Below are 18,191 nucleotides of genomic sequence, written 5' to 3'. Positions count from 1 at the left end.
AAAGACTAAGCTGGATGAAGCTTCTAGGGAAGATGCAGGGTAATGTGAGCAATGATAAACTGGATGTTACTGAAGCAGACTATGACATCATCTTTCTCAGTGTTCTTTCTGTTCCTCTGCTAAAGGAATTCTCCCTCATAGCTGGGGCAGAGAAAGTGGTCTGCAACACCCTAGTGTAGAGCCTGGGATGTCAGAGTCAGGGATAAGGCACCTGCCTTATTTTGGTCTATCAACTGGAAAAGCCCATGCATGTGCTGATATTTCTTCTGGGGAATGCAAGATGCTAATCTTACTGTTGAAAAGAATAAATGCATTCTCTTGGCCTTTGCAGCTCCTATTTTCTGACAGACCTTGTACATGATGTACTGCTTCCCACCGATTTCTTTGTTGGAAGAAGTCAGAGCACCACCAGCTTTATAGTCAGAATCACGAAGAGTAACTGCTGCTGCTAAATAGCCTCTAATGCTGGTCGGTGTCAAAATAGTGCATCTGAGTTCTTTGAAACTAGTTTCATTTGTTGAATGTGACCATGATATAGACAGTCAAATGACACATGAGAATAGTGTAGAAAACAAAGAATCTGTGATTTTTGTAAATAGGTTTACAGAGCTAAACACAGACAGTATTTCCTAGATAAACATTAACACATGCATGTGTGCATGTATTCGCTTGATCATGCACATAGAGGACAAAAACGTTCAATTAAGTTTTTAGGCATGCTGTCACTCTCTCAGGATTTCCATTCATCGAGTTGTCTTCAGTGGGAGCTGCCATCTTTATGACATCATGCACCAGAGGTCTGCTTTGATCATGCAAAGAGGAACAAAAGGATCAACTTCATCATGAGGAAAGAGTGAGAATCAGGAAGTCTAAGCATTTTCATAAGGTAAATTCTGTAATTTTAAATAATTTTTAGTTAATTGAACAGCTTATTTTTAGTCAGGGAACTTACCTTTCAGCAATGAACTTTCCTATTGCTAATGTTTTCCATAGTTAAGATACTCTTTTCCAACTTACTTAATTGGCTTTTGCTTTCTCCATTTTTAAAGGAATAGTATCCTTTTCTGGGTTAATCCCTTACCTACAATATTGCCTTAGCCTAGTGGGATTGAACATTATCCCTGCTAATGCTGTAGATGTTCTTTCTTTTCTCTGCTGGCCCTTGCAAAGGGCATCTCTTAATAATTGTCTCGCTTTCTGGGTTATACATCGCTAGGTATACCACGTGCAGGAGTACAGAAATAAGACCCCCCTGAAGGCCAACAGCAAACAGCAGGATGCCTTCATCCCTCTCTGAAACAGCAAAACAAGGCAGATACAACACACCCTGCTGTGGGATTCCTGGGTTCAGTGGTACGTATTTGGGCACAAAATGTGGTCACTGAGGAGGTGTAGTGCAGGCTTACCTTTCCCAGTTTGCAGTGGTGCCTTTGAGCAGGATGGAAATGTACTTCACCTTTCCATTATTTTTTAAGCCCATGTTGCCTCTGAGTCTTCCACTACTGTGAAATGATTTTGAAATAGCAAATGTCAGTTGCTTTGGAAATCTCTGTAAGCATTAGGTGTGAGACTATTTTACTCTGACACTTGAATCCATTGGATATGCTCAGTAATAAGAACCAGTCTGTTGGAATAACTAATTCATGCATAAAAAAAATGCCTAACTGAGCTTACAAAGAACAATCTCTTCCTTAAGACTGTGCTAAATATTATATTCAATCTTTGTTTTGTGCTGTTACCGAGCAAGACTACATATATGATTTATGTAGTTTGATATCCAGCTTATTAGAAATTTATTAGCACTAAGGAATACATTTCAATGTCTACCTAAAGTTGCACTTAATTTTAATTTAGAATCTGATCAAAGACTATAGGCCAGAACTCTTCATCCTTTGAATAGTACTACCCTTTGACGTGGAAAATCTCTGAAAAATTCAACATGTAGACCTTCCTGCATATTTGTCCTGACTTTTTTTCTTTCCCTTCCTTTCCCTTGCCAACTCCACTGAAGAAACAAGTGGTTTGGTCCTTAAGTTTCTGGTCACAAAGGGCTGCCTGAGGCACACCGCAAGCTATAGGAGGAGTTGAGCCGGTTCCCTCTGTGATTCTCCTCTGGTAAGCACTGCTCTGCAGCACTACCGTATGCTTCACAGTATGCATAGGTACCACAAGTTCTGCTGCTTTACAAGAGCAGGTATAGGCGAATACACTACAGCAATATAGGTCAAAGTTCTGCTTTACTGTTGTCTGATACATCACATACAACTATAGCCAGCCCTGGAAACCTAGTGCGTAAGCACGATAAGCTTATCTTGTTCTCTGGTTAAAGATTTACACAAGATCAAATGCTCTTGACCAGTGACTTATATTCATTTTGAATAGCACCTTTTTTAACATTGTGTTGTTGGATCAGTATAAGCAAATTTCATTAAATGTTCTGTCTCTTTAAGATTAAAAGCAAGGGTTGCTTGGTATTCACAGACTTGTTTAACAAATTTAGAAACATCTGTTTCATTGCTACCAAACTCTGAACTTGGTCCCAATAGCCTAGGAGCATTAGGGCAAGCTTTCCTTCTAAAATGATGGGAGTTAGATACTTTGCTGTTAGTACTTAAGACAAAAAAAGAATGTCCTTGAGTTTGTTATCTTCTTATGAATTTGAATACTATATAAAAAGAATAACTGAGCAATGAAAACAAAGTCATGCTCATGGCAATAGTGAAATAGCAGGCTTTTTTTGTAATACATGTCACATACATTAATGTAATGTGGAATAATGAAAGCCTCCCAGTGTGAACAATAGAAGCACATTTGGTCTGCATTATTTAAATGTAGTTTGGTCAAAGGAATTGAAAATGCAATGGGGAAACAATTTTTCATTAACTATGAGATGGACAAGATGACCTTAGAGATTCCAAATGTATTATAAGAACTATTTTATTGAAATACTAATAATAATTTGGTGTATATGTAGTGCATATAGAGGTCTCATGAGATAACCATGGATAAAACTATGCATGCACAAAATCAGAAATGGTTTCCACGTCCAAGGAACACAAAAAGAGTTACAGCAGACTGAGCAAGCTCTTCATAGCAGCTCAGAAACCCATATTACCCAGTCTGAGACATTGTCTACCCTTTGGGATACAAGCTTTCCACTGAAATAGAAAAGGAAAGTTTTATTCTAATAGTTCCTATTTATGCTACAAAACCATGTCATTTTAGTTTTCAATTCATGTTGCTGTATTTTAGAAGTGTTACCCAGCTGAGATGCACCAGCAATTTACTACACAAGACTTCAGACTACATTCAGACTGTAATTCAGTCTGAACCATAATATAACTCTTTTAAGTGAAAACAAATGTAAAATTCCCTCAGCCTTAACAAGGATGTGATTAGTCTGCAGTTCTCTTTGTTCCGATCTGTCTCTCCTATATCTCAAGTTCAGCTCTACCTCACAGCAACATGCTAAACATCCAACAAGTCTGCATATTTCTGATTTAGTCAATAAGAAAATAATAACTAGTATCATTATCCTTAATTTTGAACAAAAATGTTGCTTCAAAACAGAATGAGGATCAGTTTTGAAATAGTAACAAGCAGACATATTGTGGATGCTTCATATTTTAATGGGGACTGCTGAGCTTTGCTTTTCTCTTTTTTTTCCCAGTTTTCAGATTAGCCTTATGATTGGCATGACCTTCAATTAACCATATCAGACATCATACATTCCTCACAAGCAATTTACAAACTGAAATGGCAGCTGATCCTCTCAAAGAAAGTCCATTTCAGATTGTAAAAAATGAACTAAACTAAGGGTAGCTCTGAAATAATGCACCTCACACTTGCCCTTATTTGAAGAACTCTACTATAATAGGCTGTCTTTAATACTCTGTGAGTGCAGTTGGTTCCTAAATGTGATAAATCTTCCTATAATCTCTCTTTTTAGCAAGATCAAACAGCTTAGAACATCCAAAACGTTGAATTCCTTCAGATTGGCTGTATTTATCATCAAAGAATACAAAGTGTATTGCATGACATTTGGAAAACAGTTTTAATTGCCCTTTTAGTCATTATCAGAGTCACAGAACACAGAGTGAGCAGGAATATCACAGATCCTACTGTTTTCAATAAATAATAGCCGTATTTAGAGATTGAAACAGATCTCCTCCAGGTAGCCTTTCCACCTTAATTTATTCTGTAATTCTATGATTTCGTGATTAACAACTAAAAATTAATTGCACGTCAGAGAAGGTGTCAGTCAATTCCTCCTTTATGGAAAGAGGTGTGCTTGAAAATGTAGGCATCTTTCTCCATGACAAATCAACACAACTAGTCACACATAGGGTCAGATGTATTATGGTTTTAAGAAAGTGTAATTGGACAGGAAAGGGAAGAGTGAGAGGAAAAGCACTTGCTGAGAGTGCTGTAGGAGGAATGCCTTACAAACTAGCAAGGAAATCTGGAAAGACAATGGAAATCCGAAGTTTGATTGCTTAGAAGAGGAATTATGCAAGATATCATTGTGAAAATGTCACAGTAAAAATAACAGGAGAATTATGAAAGCTGCATTCAACAGATTGAGGAACAGCATCACAGAGGGGTTCATTTCAGAGTCTTCTGATAAGAAAAAGACAACACAGACCACGTTATGATGAGCTAACACAAAGATGGAAGGTACAATTGTGTGAAAAAATAAAGTAGTTGTTATTTAAGCAGAACCATTGCCTTCTGTCTTCTTCTTGGTTTGATTACAGCTGGTCAGAAAAGTCAGTTGGTGGGGGAGGGGACTGGTATGTAGCGAATAATTATTAATTAATTTAGGTCAAATATGGAAAGTAGCTCAAGCTGAAGAAAAATGGAAAACTTAGAAAAATCAATTTTTCTTTTCGACAAAAAAATCAATTTTTTCTTGTGATGAAAATTTTTCCAGACTATCAGAATTAATTTAAGAAGAAACTTCAAGTGCATAAAGTGTTCATCATAGATTGGATTTTTTAAAAAAAGTTTGTTTTGCTTGTTCTCCTAAGAAAAATATTTACTTACATTGTGTTAACTGGGAGGTCACTATTGCTCAATTTCTCCAGTCAAAACCCCATTTTCTTCCAGGTCCTTCCAGCAATCATTTGCATCTGCACAGTTCCTACTATATGCAGAGAACTTGTAACTTCTACAGGACCACCACGGGGGTCGAAGGAGCAAGAGATGACAGACGCATCTCTTTGCCACTGCACTAAGACCAACCTGCCAAATACTCATCATATCATAATGTCAGTCTGAATAACAGCTATGTGTGCCAGCGGACAATGTATGCGGCTGACTCACTCTAGCTGTAAACACATGCCAACTGGCACTGACTGGAAATTTTTCAGCAAACTAATTTTGACAGAAAACATTGATTTGTCAAAACTAAAATACTGCAGTCCAAGTGTACACACCGATTTCAGCATCCAGACACCCTTCTACTGCAGGATAACCAGTATCACTATGCAAGGATCTCCCCTGAAACATCAGGGTCCTGCTCTGAATAAACCTGCAAAGATAAAACTATGTTTTTCTTCATTTATTATGTAGGGAGCCTAGGAAAACTGGTCAGATAGGTTATGTATCTAACCTTGGAGTATGTGAATACTAACCAGCAGTTCAGTCTTTTCAACTCAATGAATTCTCACACAAAGGGAAAACTGTTCATAATCTCATCAATATAAATGAAATATCAAATGTTCATCAATGACACACCAACAGGTGTGTATCTTACCAGGGAAGGGTTTGAAATGTAAAAGGTTTGTGAGGAATTAAGCAGTGAGATTTTTATTAGTGTTTTATGATCCATTGGTTGAGCTCTCTATTGAAGCTTCCATAAGGAATTAGAAGAAAACACATTTTTCACTACTTAAAAGTTCTGAGAACAACAGTGATTTCCTGTGCTCTTTCAGGATAAACCTGATACCTTACAAATGTGAAAAAGTGTGAGAGCAAGACCTCAAAGACTGAATTCGGCCCTTATTTGGGGGCTGGGAAATTCCAGTCCAAATCTCTGCCTATTTGGTAATTGTTTACACAAGCTGAAACATATATCTGGAAGATATTCAGAGGTCCATAACCTTACAACATTCAATATCCTATTGAATAGGTCAGAGAACTTGCCTAAGCAGTGGTAAGTTTGGTTTCTGACACAAATCCAATAGAACAAGGAATATGGATGCTTTTAATTGGTCCCCAAGTAATCCAGTTATGACTCCACTGGTATTTCCCGAATAAGCAAGCTTTCATGCCTTTCCTGCTCATTTGACATTTTTTCTTACCAAGTTAAGAACATCCAACACCTATAAAAAATAATTTGAAAAAAAATTATCTTCCAGCAACAAAATATATGCAATTGAAAAGTTATCTAGTAGTACACATTTCTTTCGGTAGTTACAGAATATTCTTCAATTTCTCCCTACACTTACAGATAAACTGAATCCCAAGTCAGCTCTGTGCACAAAGTTTATATCCCACCTCAACCTTCAGACTGCCCAAGTTTGCTGTACCAAAAATAGGCTGTTTGCTTCAACTCCAACCAGAAAGGATGGCCTATCCCTTTTCCTACTCACTTGTGCTAGTATATTTTTAATGCAGTTGGCAGAAATTTGTTTTAGCACTTAATCTTTTCAGTTTGGGTCTCACTGGGCAGACAAACACCTCAAATTTCACTATGAGCTGTAGCAGAGAACAAATTAAAAATATTAAAATAATTCTCATTGATATTCACAGATTTTATCTGAGACTCCTCATTAGTTCTCATTCTCATTCTTCCTGTGTCTGTAAACTTTAATCTGAATACCTGGAATAAATTTAGACATTGCCAGATTATAATCAGTCATTCTCATTTTGGCCCTGAATTTGATCAGATCCCTTTCTTTTTGGCATTTGTTACACCACTGCCACCCTTGATCTACTCAAAAGAGAGAAGCAGAGACTTCATTTTCCCAGAGTAATTTTAAGAGTTTTTCTTCCATCAGCCTGATTTCAGTACTGCTCTATAAATCCCTACCTGAATCTACTTTTCTTGAACATGTCTAATCAGACCTGTATATTTCTAATTTAACAGTCTGAGTAACCCAGTGGCAAATTATTTTTTTCAAAAACAGGTTTATTTAGGTCCAGTTCTTTGCCCTTCTGTTGAATCTGAAGGACACGGGTGGAAGATATCCCTTCATTTTTGCTTTGTACATACTTTAATCAATGGGCATTGAGAGTTGTCAGGAATACATTGGATTACTGTGTGCAAAATCTAGTAATTTTGGGGGGTCTATATTACTGGTTATTTATTATTTGTTGGTAGCATGTTAAAGCAATGCTTCTGACCTGGAGAGCTGATGTCAGGCAACACACCCAGTTTCACTGGGAAAGGAGACTGGGACAAATTACTTGATTTAAATTTAAATTTAAAAAATTTAATGTATTAGTTGATCCAATTTACACTGAATCTCATGTCTGAATGAGACATCCATGGACATAATTTTTGTCTAAACATAAGCAGCATCTCATTATTTTTCCTAGGACTGTAAAATATTTTCAGTTTCTAACAACTATAAAACATAGAATGAAAATAAAGTCTATCTAATCATTATTAGATTAAATTTAGTGTAATAAAACAGATGCTGAAAGTAAACTCCCTCAATGTAGCTCTGTGTAATAAAACAGTATTCTTTTAATCCATGCAGCTTTTAAAGCCACTAAAACTGAGTGACACATGAGTGATCCAGCTGAATAAACTAACTGCACTGATGAGACCTGACTGAAGGAGATTTTTCAAACTGCAGTGATGCATATGGTATAAAATTCACTAGAACACAAATTCTGCAGGAGGGACTGTCCCTATTTGCATGTGTTTAATAATAAAATATATTTCTTTTTAAAGTCTACATCTTTCAGAAACTTCAGGGAATGAATAAAAAGAGATATAGATGATCTGACTGAATACACTTCTGAGAATAATGAAACTTGACTGAAAGCCACTGAAACAGAGAAGGGTGACACTGGATGCTAGATAACAAGAAGTCAAGGCTCCTGTGAGTGAAGGTGACACAACGCCTTGAAATGCATGCTGAATCCACACCATCTAATGACAGATCAGTTCTCATTTTCAAAACCTGAAAGAGAAGGTTGTTTTTCCTTTTTTGAAGAGGCTGAACTAGTTCTAGCTATAAAGCTAGGCATTTAGAAAGTAACATTTCCATCACAGAGACAAGTACATCCATATTTTTGAAGATGGAATTTGGAAATTGAGCCTCAGTCATGAATGTGAAATAAAGATCATTTCAGATGTTCAAATGGCAGGTAAAAACCAATGTCAGTATTGCAAAATAGGCTGGCAGAGGTAAAGGAGATAGAAAATGAGGCAAGAGCAGCTCAGAGTGGAAACAGGTAGAGTGTTGCAATCAAACCACTTGGCTTTCCATCTGACACGTATTGAGGCTACTGCTAAATGTCATTGCTGCTTTCAGCTTGAATTTAAGTTAACCATTTTGGTCTATTCACTCTTCTAATTGCATACTAATCCTCATCTTTTTTGTTCCCAAACTTGTATCACATGATCATTGGGATCTGCACTGCTGGAGAAGTTAGGCCTTTTAGTTCCTTGCTTGGAATAAGCTGTCTGCTATAGCTTCTCCATTCATTTATAAAAAAAAAAAAAAAAATGTATAAAATAAATAGTCTGTCCCTAATATATATATTTTTAAATATATATTGCCTCAATACAAAGCAGGAGGCAATGGAACTTCTTGAATGCTCTGTACAATCCAAATACTCTTGCGGCAGAGCCTTCTCTCTTTCTTCCCCTCTTTTGGATCTTTCTGGTCATTATTTACTCTCTTTTGCTAAACCCTTTCTGCAGCTACTTTTCCTGGGGACAGCAGCAGCCTGCAAGTGTCAGGCACATTTATCCTCCTTCTATATTTATCCATACTCTGTGGTAGATTGTGAAAAAAAGATAACTAAATCAGACTAAAAGAGGTAAGGAGGGAAGATAGTAATTCAGACAGAAAAGCAACCACTGGAGTAAGTGCATATACTGTGAGGATCAAACAGAAAGCTGGTAACATTTTGTACGGGATAAGAACAGATAATCTGTGAACACCTGGAACAAAGAGAAGTTGAACCATCTCCAGGTTCCTAAGACAACTGGGACGTCCGAACAACAGATTGATTAGGACTTCTTAATGAAACTGTACATCTCAGCTTAATTTTACATAGCTATGCAGGTATCCAGTAAAAATAGACTCAGAGGACAGACTGTCTTTATCTCAGCTGCTAACTGCCTGCAGCCCAAGCTATGTGCTCTGACAATGGACTTCCTCAGCAAGGATGAATTTGTGGTTCTGAAAGGATAAGGTCATGATTTGCTGAGTTACTGCAATTCCCTGAGCCTTTCCATCAATATTGGGAAGAGATGCATGGGTCATATTTTTGTTTCAGACCAACAGACCTGCAACAATGTATCCAACTCCATGATGAGCAGGGTGTGTAAAGATTAATTTCTATGGCTTCAAATAAATTTTATATCTGAAAATTTTATCTAAAAGAAACCTTCTTGATGAAAGGCAACACATTTTGCACAGGTCCAGCTATTCTGGAGTAACATTTTACCTAGGCAGATGTTCATCAATATATGTATTCTTTTACGAACAGTGATTGAAATCACATGAGGTGAGAGCTAGGCATCCACAAGAAGAGGAACTAGAAAAATTTTTTACATTGTAGGAAACTTGTTAAAACTTACACCTGCAATCTATACACACTATCACTTTGAAACACCTTAAAGAAACCATGACCCAGTTATTTGTGATTACAGTGTCAATTCTAGGCATTTCAATCAGAAGAAGAAGTAAATTACAGGCTAAGTCTATTCGCATGAGTTATACATAGTTATGACTTGCCTTTAAAGACTCTCTAAACAAGGAGGCTTTATATCCCCAAATTAAGTAGTGTCAGGAAACAGCCATGGGTCCTGAAGGTGAATTCTTGATGCTGTTATACTGCTTGAATACTCCTTGTGGTGCTCACAACACGCAACAACCAGCACTCCCCAGCAGCCATTCCCAAGGAGCCTACTGGATCACACCACCCTAGAGGATAGAAGAGTTTGATAGCTGGGACGTGATTAAAGTTTGCCAGCGTATATGCATTAACACTGATTAGTTTGCATGTACATATGTCACCTTGGTGTCCTACATACATCTCAGATGAGATGTTCAGCTTTCTCTGTTTTTTTGTTTGCTTGTTTGTTTGGTTTTTATGTGGTAGGGAAAGGAGACAAGCAGCAAATGTGAAGAAATCTCACAGTGGATACTCTTTTCTTTTCTTTTCTTTTCTTTTCTTTTCTTTTCTTTTCTTTTCTTTTCTTTTCTTTTCTTTTCTTTTCTTTTCTTTTCTTTTCTTTTCTTTTCTTTTCTTTTCTTTTCTTTTCTTTTTTTCTTTTTTAGGAGAAAATTGAGTAAGAAGAAGAGATATTATGCACTTAACTGCTTTCAGTAGTATGACAGTGTGTGTCAGTGTTGAATGTATGAAATGATGGAGCATGAACACAGACTTTTATGAAATTTGGGGTTTTAAATGAAAACAATGTTCCATGTCAAGCTCTGTGGAATAAAAACAACACTGAAATACCCACATGTTCTATTACAGTATTTCTTCAGGCTTTGACAAGCTGTAACTGAGAATCACTATGCTAAGTACAGAAAAGTTACACTTCAAGCACATAGGAGTGAAGGTGCTTTCCAGCTAATTTGTAATGGGCACTTTCCCACCATGCAGAAGCACTCCCAGCCAACCTCTGAACATCTCTCTAGCCTCACTTCAAACTGTCTCATCTTCCTTCGCTTTCACTAGTCTCACAGTGCAACACAGAAAAAGCATGGCACTTACCAGGTCCCAGAAGACCAGTTGAATCTGAACAGTGCAAAAACAATCTTACAGTCTGAGCCTGTGTGCTGAGTGTGGTAAGCAGACACAGCAGTTCTGGTATGCAGAGAACCAATGAGCTTCTGCAATACTGTCAGCAATGGTGGCAAGGTTTCAACCATCTTTCAAGGGAGAGGGAAGGCTGTGGGAAAAGCAGCTTGACAAATCTCCTACTGAGAACATAGACATGATTTGGAACTGCAAATTTTATGGAAAAATTCAAGGGCTTATAGTAATAAAATTACATTTAGTGTCCACAGAGAACATGGTAACAGTAGAAGGAATTAGAACACACATTTTTTCTGGGGTTGCAATTAGGGTATAGAATGGTCTAGTTTCTTTAATAGTAAATCACTGCAAGTGGGAAACTAGAGTTTTTAGCTTGGAGCTCAAGTAACATTTAACTGGGCTTCTATATTACTCCAGTGATATAATATCTAGACACCAATAACTAAAGAGGAATCAGTAAGGGGCAATATGATGATTTATTTACTGAAGTCTTTGTGAAAGCACTTGAATTTTAAGTGTTCAACATCTGCAGAGACCTCCCACACTCAATCCTTCAAATTACTCATTCCCTTCACTAGAACAACCTCATGAATTAAACTTCTACTTATTCTATTTTACTATTTAAAAGATATTTCTTCCCACACCAGATCAACTACTGTACTTTTTAACTTCTTATATGATTGGGCTGAGTCTCCCTTTCTAGAGGGGCTTTGCATTTTTTGTTGTGCAAATGTAACAATCATCTGTTGGAGAGTTCCATTTGGCATCTGCTTTGCTTGCTTCCTTTGGAGTGGAGGTGAATATTTCTATTTTAGTATTTCAAAACTATGGTATTTGTTTGATTTCAAATCAATTATTTTAACAATAACTGCAGCAATCTGTTCATGAAGAGAAGAGAGGGAAAGGAGTGAAGGACAAAAAGAGGAAGGAGGGAAGGAAGGAGGGAAGGAAGGAGGGAAGGAAGGAGGGAAGGAGGGAAGGAGGGAGGGAGGGAGGGAAGGAGGGAAGGAAGGCAGGAAGGCAGGAAGGCAGGAAGGCAGGAAGGCAGGAAGGCAGGAAGGAAGGAAGGAAGGAAGGAAGGAAGGAAGGAAGGAAGGAAGGAAGTCATGGTCTCATCCATTAATCTGTCCAAATATCTGCCATGGAGTGCAGAGAGATATGAAACAGCAAGAGTATGAGAAATCTAAATTTAGACTTTCTGTAATTTTAGATCAAAGATGGCTACTGCCTGAAGGAAAGACCCAATTACTAAGTACCAGATGTTGCAACTCAGAAAACACATCTGTAGCATGGGAAAATAAGTAGGAAATCCTCTCCTAAGATAAAAATGCCAGATGACAAGGCACTTCAAAATTGAATTAACTTTATAACATATGTTTATGCTTTCAGAAATATTGAATGTGTTTTGAACAACCTAGGTATAGGGTGTTGGTCCGAAATAAATTTGATTTTAGAGGTAACTGTATGCCACATGTATTTAAAATAAAAAGTGTTTGTCTATTTGAAATCAAAGTATGAGAGAAGTTAGGCTTTTAATTAAATAAAACATGAGCAGGATCCATCTTCTTACTTGCTTTGCATTGATAAAACCTAGGAGTATTTGAAAAAAAAAAAAGGAAAAAAAGAGCTATCTAACGTTCAGGAGGCACTTACCTGATAACATCTCTGCTAGTGAAGAAGGAGACCCATAAACTTCATTTTCTTTCTGTTACACCTGAAATTCTCACTAGAAAATAGTATACTTTATACCATTTTCAAAGATCTGAAGAAGAAGGTACCTTGTCAGGGTCCCAGTCTGAATTGTTAAATCAAATGTACCCTAAACCTAGAGTAAGAATACATTTGAAGCCACATGAAAGAGTTCACAGGCAATACTTTACCCCTATACATTATTGTTTACATTTAGCTCATGTGACTGCACATCTTAATCATACTCATGAAGTATAGAATTGTTTTGTCATATTATTTCACTGTGCTCTACTATTTTCATTTTTATAAACAACATATGGTTTTGGACTAAGACACTGATCTTTTTTAAAGTTTTTTTTCCTCTAATAGTCTAACTTTATTGTTAGTCAGCTAATTTCATACACAGTGGTCATTTACATGATTTGGCAGGGCCAGGAATGGGATTTGCCTTAATCCAATATAATTAATTTTGAGAGATTCTATATGTCACATTTGCATTAATGAAGATACAGGGTGAAAGAGAGCTGATCTGTAGAAATTAATTTTTGAAACAGGTGCATTGAATATGGCTAATAAACACAAACCCTAGTATTATCTACCCCTGGCTTCCATTATTTTTGTAATCTTCAGGCTACAGCTACATATGAGGAACACATACACACAAATAGCTCTGGTCCTAGCTTCAATTTAAATCACCAAATCCTTCAACATGGCTTCACCATGAGACCATTGTGCCTGGCTAATATGATAGCCTTCTACAACAGAGTGACTGCATCAGTGAACAATGGAAGAGCTACAGATGTGATCCACCTATCAGACTGGTGCAAAAAGAATTGCAGTTTTGGACCATGAATTGTAAATCTTTATAACTAGGCTCAAACATATCTTTAATAATAAAAATAGGAACCATTACAATCAACATAGTTTTGCCAATGAGAAATAAGTTTGCTTATTCCTGTAGAGTAAAAATCCATGCTTTGGGATTTGACGAACTCTTGGACAGTATTTTCTGCATTCTGCTGGTTGTGGAACAATTTTCCCTGTAAAAAGTTGCTGAGATGCTTGAAGAAGTGGTAGTTGGTTAGTGAGAGGTCAGGTTAATATGGTGGATGAGGAAAAACTTCATAGCCCAACTTATTTAACTTTTGAAGCATTGTTTGTGTAATGTGTGGTCAGGCTTTGACATGGAGAAGAATTAGACCCTTTCTGTTGACCAGTGCTGGCTTCAGGTGTTGCAGTTTCCAGCGCATCTCATCAATTTGCTGAGCAGACTTCTCAGATGTGATGGTTTTGCTGGGATTCAGAAAGTTGTTGTGGATCAGATGGACAGCAGACAAACAGAGTGACCGTGACCTTTTTCTGGTGCAAGTTTGGCTTTGGGAAGTGCTTTGCAGGTTCTTCTCTGTCCAGCCACTGAGCTGCTCATCCCTGGTTGTCATATAAAATCCACTTTTCGTCACATGTCACAATCCAATCAATAAATGGTTCGTTGTTGTGTAGAGAAGGTGACACTTCAAACTGACAATTCTTTTTATTTTTTATCAGCTCATGAGGCACCCACTTATCAAGCTTTTTCACCTTTCTAAATTGTTCCAAACGCCAAACAACCATAGAATGGTCAACATTGAGTTCTTCAGCAGCTTCTTGTGTAGCTGTAAGAGGATCAGCTTTGATGATTGCTCTTCATTGATCATTGTCAACTTCTGATGACCAGCCACTATGATCCTCATCTTCAAGGCTCTCATCTTCTTTGCAAAACTTCTTGAACCACCACTGCACTGTATGCTCATTAGCAGTTCCTGGGCCAAATGCATTGTTGATGTTGTGAGTTGTTTCTGCTGCTTTACAACCCATTTTGAACTCAAATAAGAAAATCACTTGAATTTGTTTTTTGTCTAACATCATTTCCATAGTCTAAAATAAATATAAAATAAACAGCAGGTAACAAGTCAGTAGCAAAAAAACATAAAGCAAGAAAAGCACATTAAAATTATCTATAACATAACCTCATTTATTTAAGAATGTATTCCAATATTAAACAGCAAATTTCAACAACACAAAAACCACAGTTCCTTTTGCAGCAACCTACATAATTCTGTGAGACCTTTAATGTGATCCCCCATAACATTCTGATCTCTAAATTGGAGAGACACAGGTTTGATTAATAGACTCTTAGATGTATAAAGAATTGTCTGATGGCAGCTTCCAAAGAGTTGCAGCCAATGGCTTATAGTCCAAATGGAAATCACTGAGTGGCATCCCTCAAGAGTCCATACTGGGACCAATGCTACTTAATATCTACGTCAATGACACAGACAGTGGAACTCAGTGCACCCTCAGTGAGTTTGCAGACATCAAGATAAGTGACGTAGCTGATCCACTAGAGGGAAGTGATGACATCCAGAGGGACCTTGAGAGGCTTGAGAAGTGGGCCTATGTGACTCCCATGAAGTTCAAAATGGTCAAGTGCAAGATCCTGCACCTGGGTCAGGGCAATCCCCAATGTCAATGCAGGCTGTGGGATGAAGGGATTGAGAGTAGCCCTGTGGAGAAGGAGTTGGGGGTACTAGTGGATGAAAAATTGGACATGACACAGCAATGTGCACTTGCAGGACAGTAGGCAAATCCTATCTTGGGCTGCATAAAAAAAAATCCGGGTCAGCAGGCTGAGGGAGGTGATTGTCTCTCTCTTTTCTACTCTCACAAGACCCCACCATCGATACTGCATTCAGCTCCAGGGCCCACAATACGAGAAACACATAGACCTCTGTGATAATGTGACCTGTTGGAGTTGGTCCAGAGGAGGCCCACCGAAATGATCAGAGAGCTGGAACACTTCTCCTTTGAAGAGAGGCTGAGAGAGCTGGGGTTGTTCAGCCTGGAGAAGAGGTGGCCTTATTGTGGCCTATCAATATATAATAGAGGCTTTCAAGAAAGAGGGAGATGACTTACCAAGGCCTGTAGTGACAGTACAAGGAACAACAGTTTAAACTGAAAGAGGTTAGGCTTACATTGGGCCTAAGGAGGAAATTTTTCATTATGAGTGTGATAAGGCACTGAGAGATTGTGGATCATTGTAAGTGTCCAAGACAGGTTGGACAGGGCTTCGAACAACCTGATCTAGTGGAAGATGTCCCTGCTCAAGGGCCGGGTTAGATAATCCTTAAAGATCCCTTCCAACACAAACCATTCTGTGATTCTATAAACATCTGCTAGATGGCTAGTAAACTGGAATAGTTTTCCCCAAAAACGTCCGTTCATTCTAAAAGGTCTTAGTGTATTCTCTCTAGAAGAGCTGTGAGACTGCTGGATATATAAGTGATCATACAGTTTTGTGACAAGAGGTGTAGTATGGCAAAACTCCATTGCTAGCATTGCTTGAAGAACCCAGAGCCACCATGTTGTACTAGTTTCTGTGTAGGAGCAGGAGTGGAGGGTGGAGTGCTAGTCTTTGTCTCAAACACCTTATTATTTAAATTGACGGGAAGAATGAGAAGAATATATAAAGTTAGAATCATTTGTGTGTGGAAATATAGAAGGAATGTGGCAGAACCCAGAGAAAGTCACAGTTCTCTGAAATACTTTGTCCATTGTAAAAGACTGTGCCTCAGTGTCCCAGTCATGTATAATGTTGGGCAGTGATGTCTGCCTGATTCTCGTTTTCAAATGCAATTTTGTGACCTGATGCTGATCCCTCACTACATACATAATCACCATCTATTAAACAGATGCTGCCTAAAATTTCTCATAATCTTTCTTGATAAATCTGTGCATGTTGGTTAGAAAACACCATAATGTTTTCTCCTTCCAATGGTGTACTCAAGTTTACAATACAGTGCACTGGGTATTTGCTGGCTATTCAGTTTTAGTATAGTAAAGTTAATGTTGTATACTTTTAGACAATAAAACTAATTCAGATCACAAGAAGTAAGGGGGACAAAAAACAAAACAACTCACACAACAAACCGAAACAACACCACCAACCAACCAACCAACCGACCAACCAACCAACCAACCAACCAATCAACCAACCAACCAAAAACACACTCTTCTCTCACTCTTCCAGTCTTTTAGTTCATCCATTCTTCAAAGGTTTTCTGGTTAAAAGAAAAATGACCTCCCTTTCTTTCTTTGTTTCGAGTAAGAAAGTCTATGTACTGCTGCTTTAGAATGAACTCTCACCTTGTGGCAAATGGAAAACCAATGAAGCAATCAGACTCCAGTAACTGCAGTGGAATAGCTTTTGTGAACTTTTTATAAGGAACTGGAAACAGTAAGTAATTAAAGTCCTGGAAATGCACTTATGGAAACCACAGAAAACACAGGGGTCTTTGATTGACATAAAAAAAAAAACCAAACCCTCAGAGTCTTTCTTTTTCTTTCACCTAAAAAAAAAAAAAAAAAAAAAAAAGGCTCAGCATAAATAAAATTGATTCATTTGGGTCAGGATTTAGGAACTGGAGTTCTCTACTGACAGTCAGTGGGCTTTATCCTAAATGTCTTAGGTGTTTCTGGGAATCTCAACCTTGAGAAATATATTTTGTTAAACACACTGCTGTTTTTCTTTTTTTTTTTTTTCACTTTGTATAGCAGAGACATGCATTTTTACTATTAATAGATGATTCATTCCCTACACCCTCTAGTCACATGGGTATTTTAATTGACTTTGAAATAAACATCTTAAAGAACATGCTCTATTTACAGATCAAGAGCTACTGTAGAAATGACTTTTCAGACATAAACATATTACTTGTTACCACCAACTATTACAATTCCGTAGCATACAATAATGTAACAAAAATAAAAATGAATGCATTAGCATAGCCTATAAAATGATAAATACATACAAATCTTGACTACATGCTGACAGTTGATACTGAAGAAATATTAGCTTGGCCATTTGGATTTCCTCAAAAATGTGAAATATAGTTATTGCTACTTATATTGCAATAATGTTCCCGAAGCCTTATGGCAAGTCTTTAAAGTTTAGGGGTGCCTTTGAGAAGGAAATATAACTGACTGCAAATTATCAGGCTGTCACAAGAGGTAGGGAAAAAATCTGGTCATTATGCTCTCGGACTAGAGTCACTATTAAGGAAGCCAAATAGATGGTCTGAGGGGAGAGAATAGCTGTCACGTTATATGTAGCCCTTTGAGTGACAATTTTTGAACAGATAGGAGTGATGGAAGGCCCTGAAATTTTTCTGACTTTAGCTGTCTTCCTTATCTAATTTATCTTCATTAGTTTTCATCCTTTTTTTTTTTTTCCTACCTGCTGCTCTATTTAGTAATAATTTTCTTTAAAAAAAAAAAAGTCTTATTTTCCCCTATTTTAGAAAATCTTCACTGGCTTGGTTTCCAGTACACAAGTTGTTCCAGTAACCAGAATTATTCAGATGGAAGTACATTGGGAAATCCTTCTAATGGAAACACGGCTATCACCAGTAAAAGAAATATCTTTTTTTGCTGGTATAGTTAAACCATCTACTGAAGAGACAGATATTATACCCAGAGAAATGTCCTTTTGCTTTTGTAAACTTCAC

General features: G+C 37.4%; 1 long non-coding RNA gene across 2 annotated transcripts in view; it reads left to right on the top strand.

Moving 5' to 3' along the window:
- Nucleotides 1–680: 680 nt before the first annotated feature.
- The window catches only part of LOC139827762 (uncharacterized), a 38,690-nt gene continuing 21,179 nt past the window's right edge, over nucleotides 681–18,191 (top strand). The window contains exons 1-4 of one of the 2 annotated variants that reach the window (XR_011738688.1): nucleotides 681–886; nucleotides 1,217–1,353; nucleotides 2,012–2,115; nucleotides 5,110–5,547. This is a non-coding gene — a long non-coding RNA (uncharacterized lncRNA). Of the gene's footprint in view, nucleotides 887–1,216; nucleotides 1,354–2,011; nucleotides 2,116–5,109; nucleotides 5,548–18,191 lie in introns of those variants that run through there. The other variant, XR_011738689.1, reaches the window with a different exon arrangement.

Source organism: Patagioenas fasciata, chromosome 3 (assembly GCF_037038585.1).
Source record: "Patagioenas fasciata isolate bPatFas1 chromosome 3, bPatFas1.hap1, whole genome shotgun sequence".
Taxonomy (NCBI): Eukaryota; Metazoa; Chordata; class Aves; order Columbiformes; family Columbidae; genus Patagioenas; species Patagioenas fasciata.
Note: the sequence above shows the minus strand (reverse complement) of the source record. Positions and strands in the feature narration are given on the sequence as shown.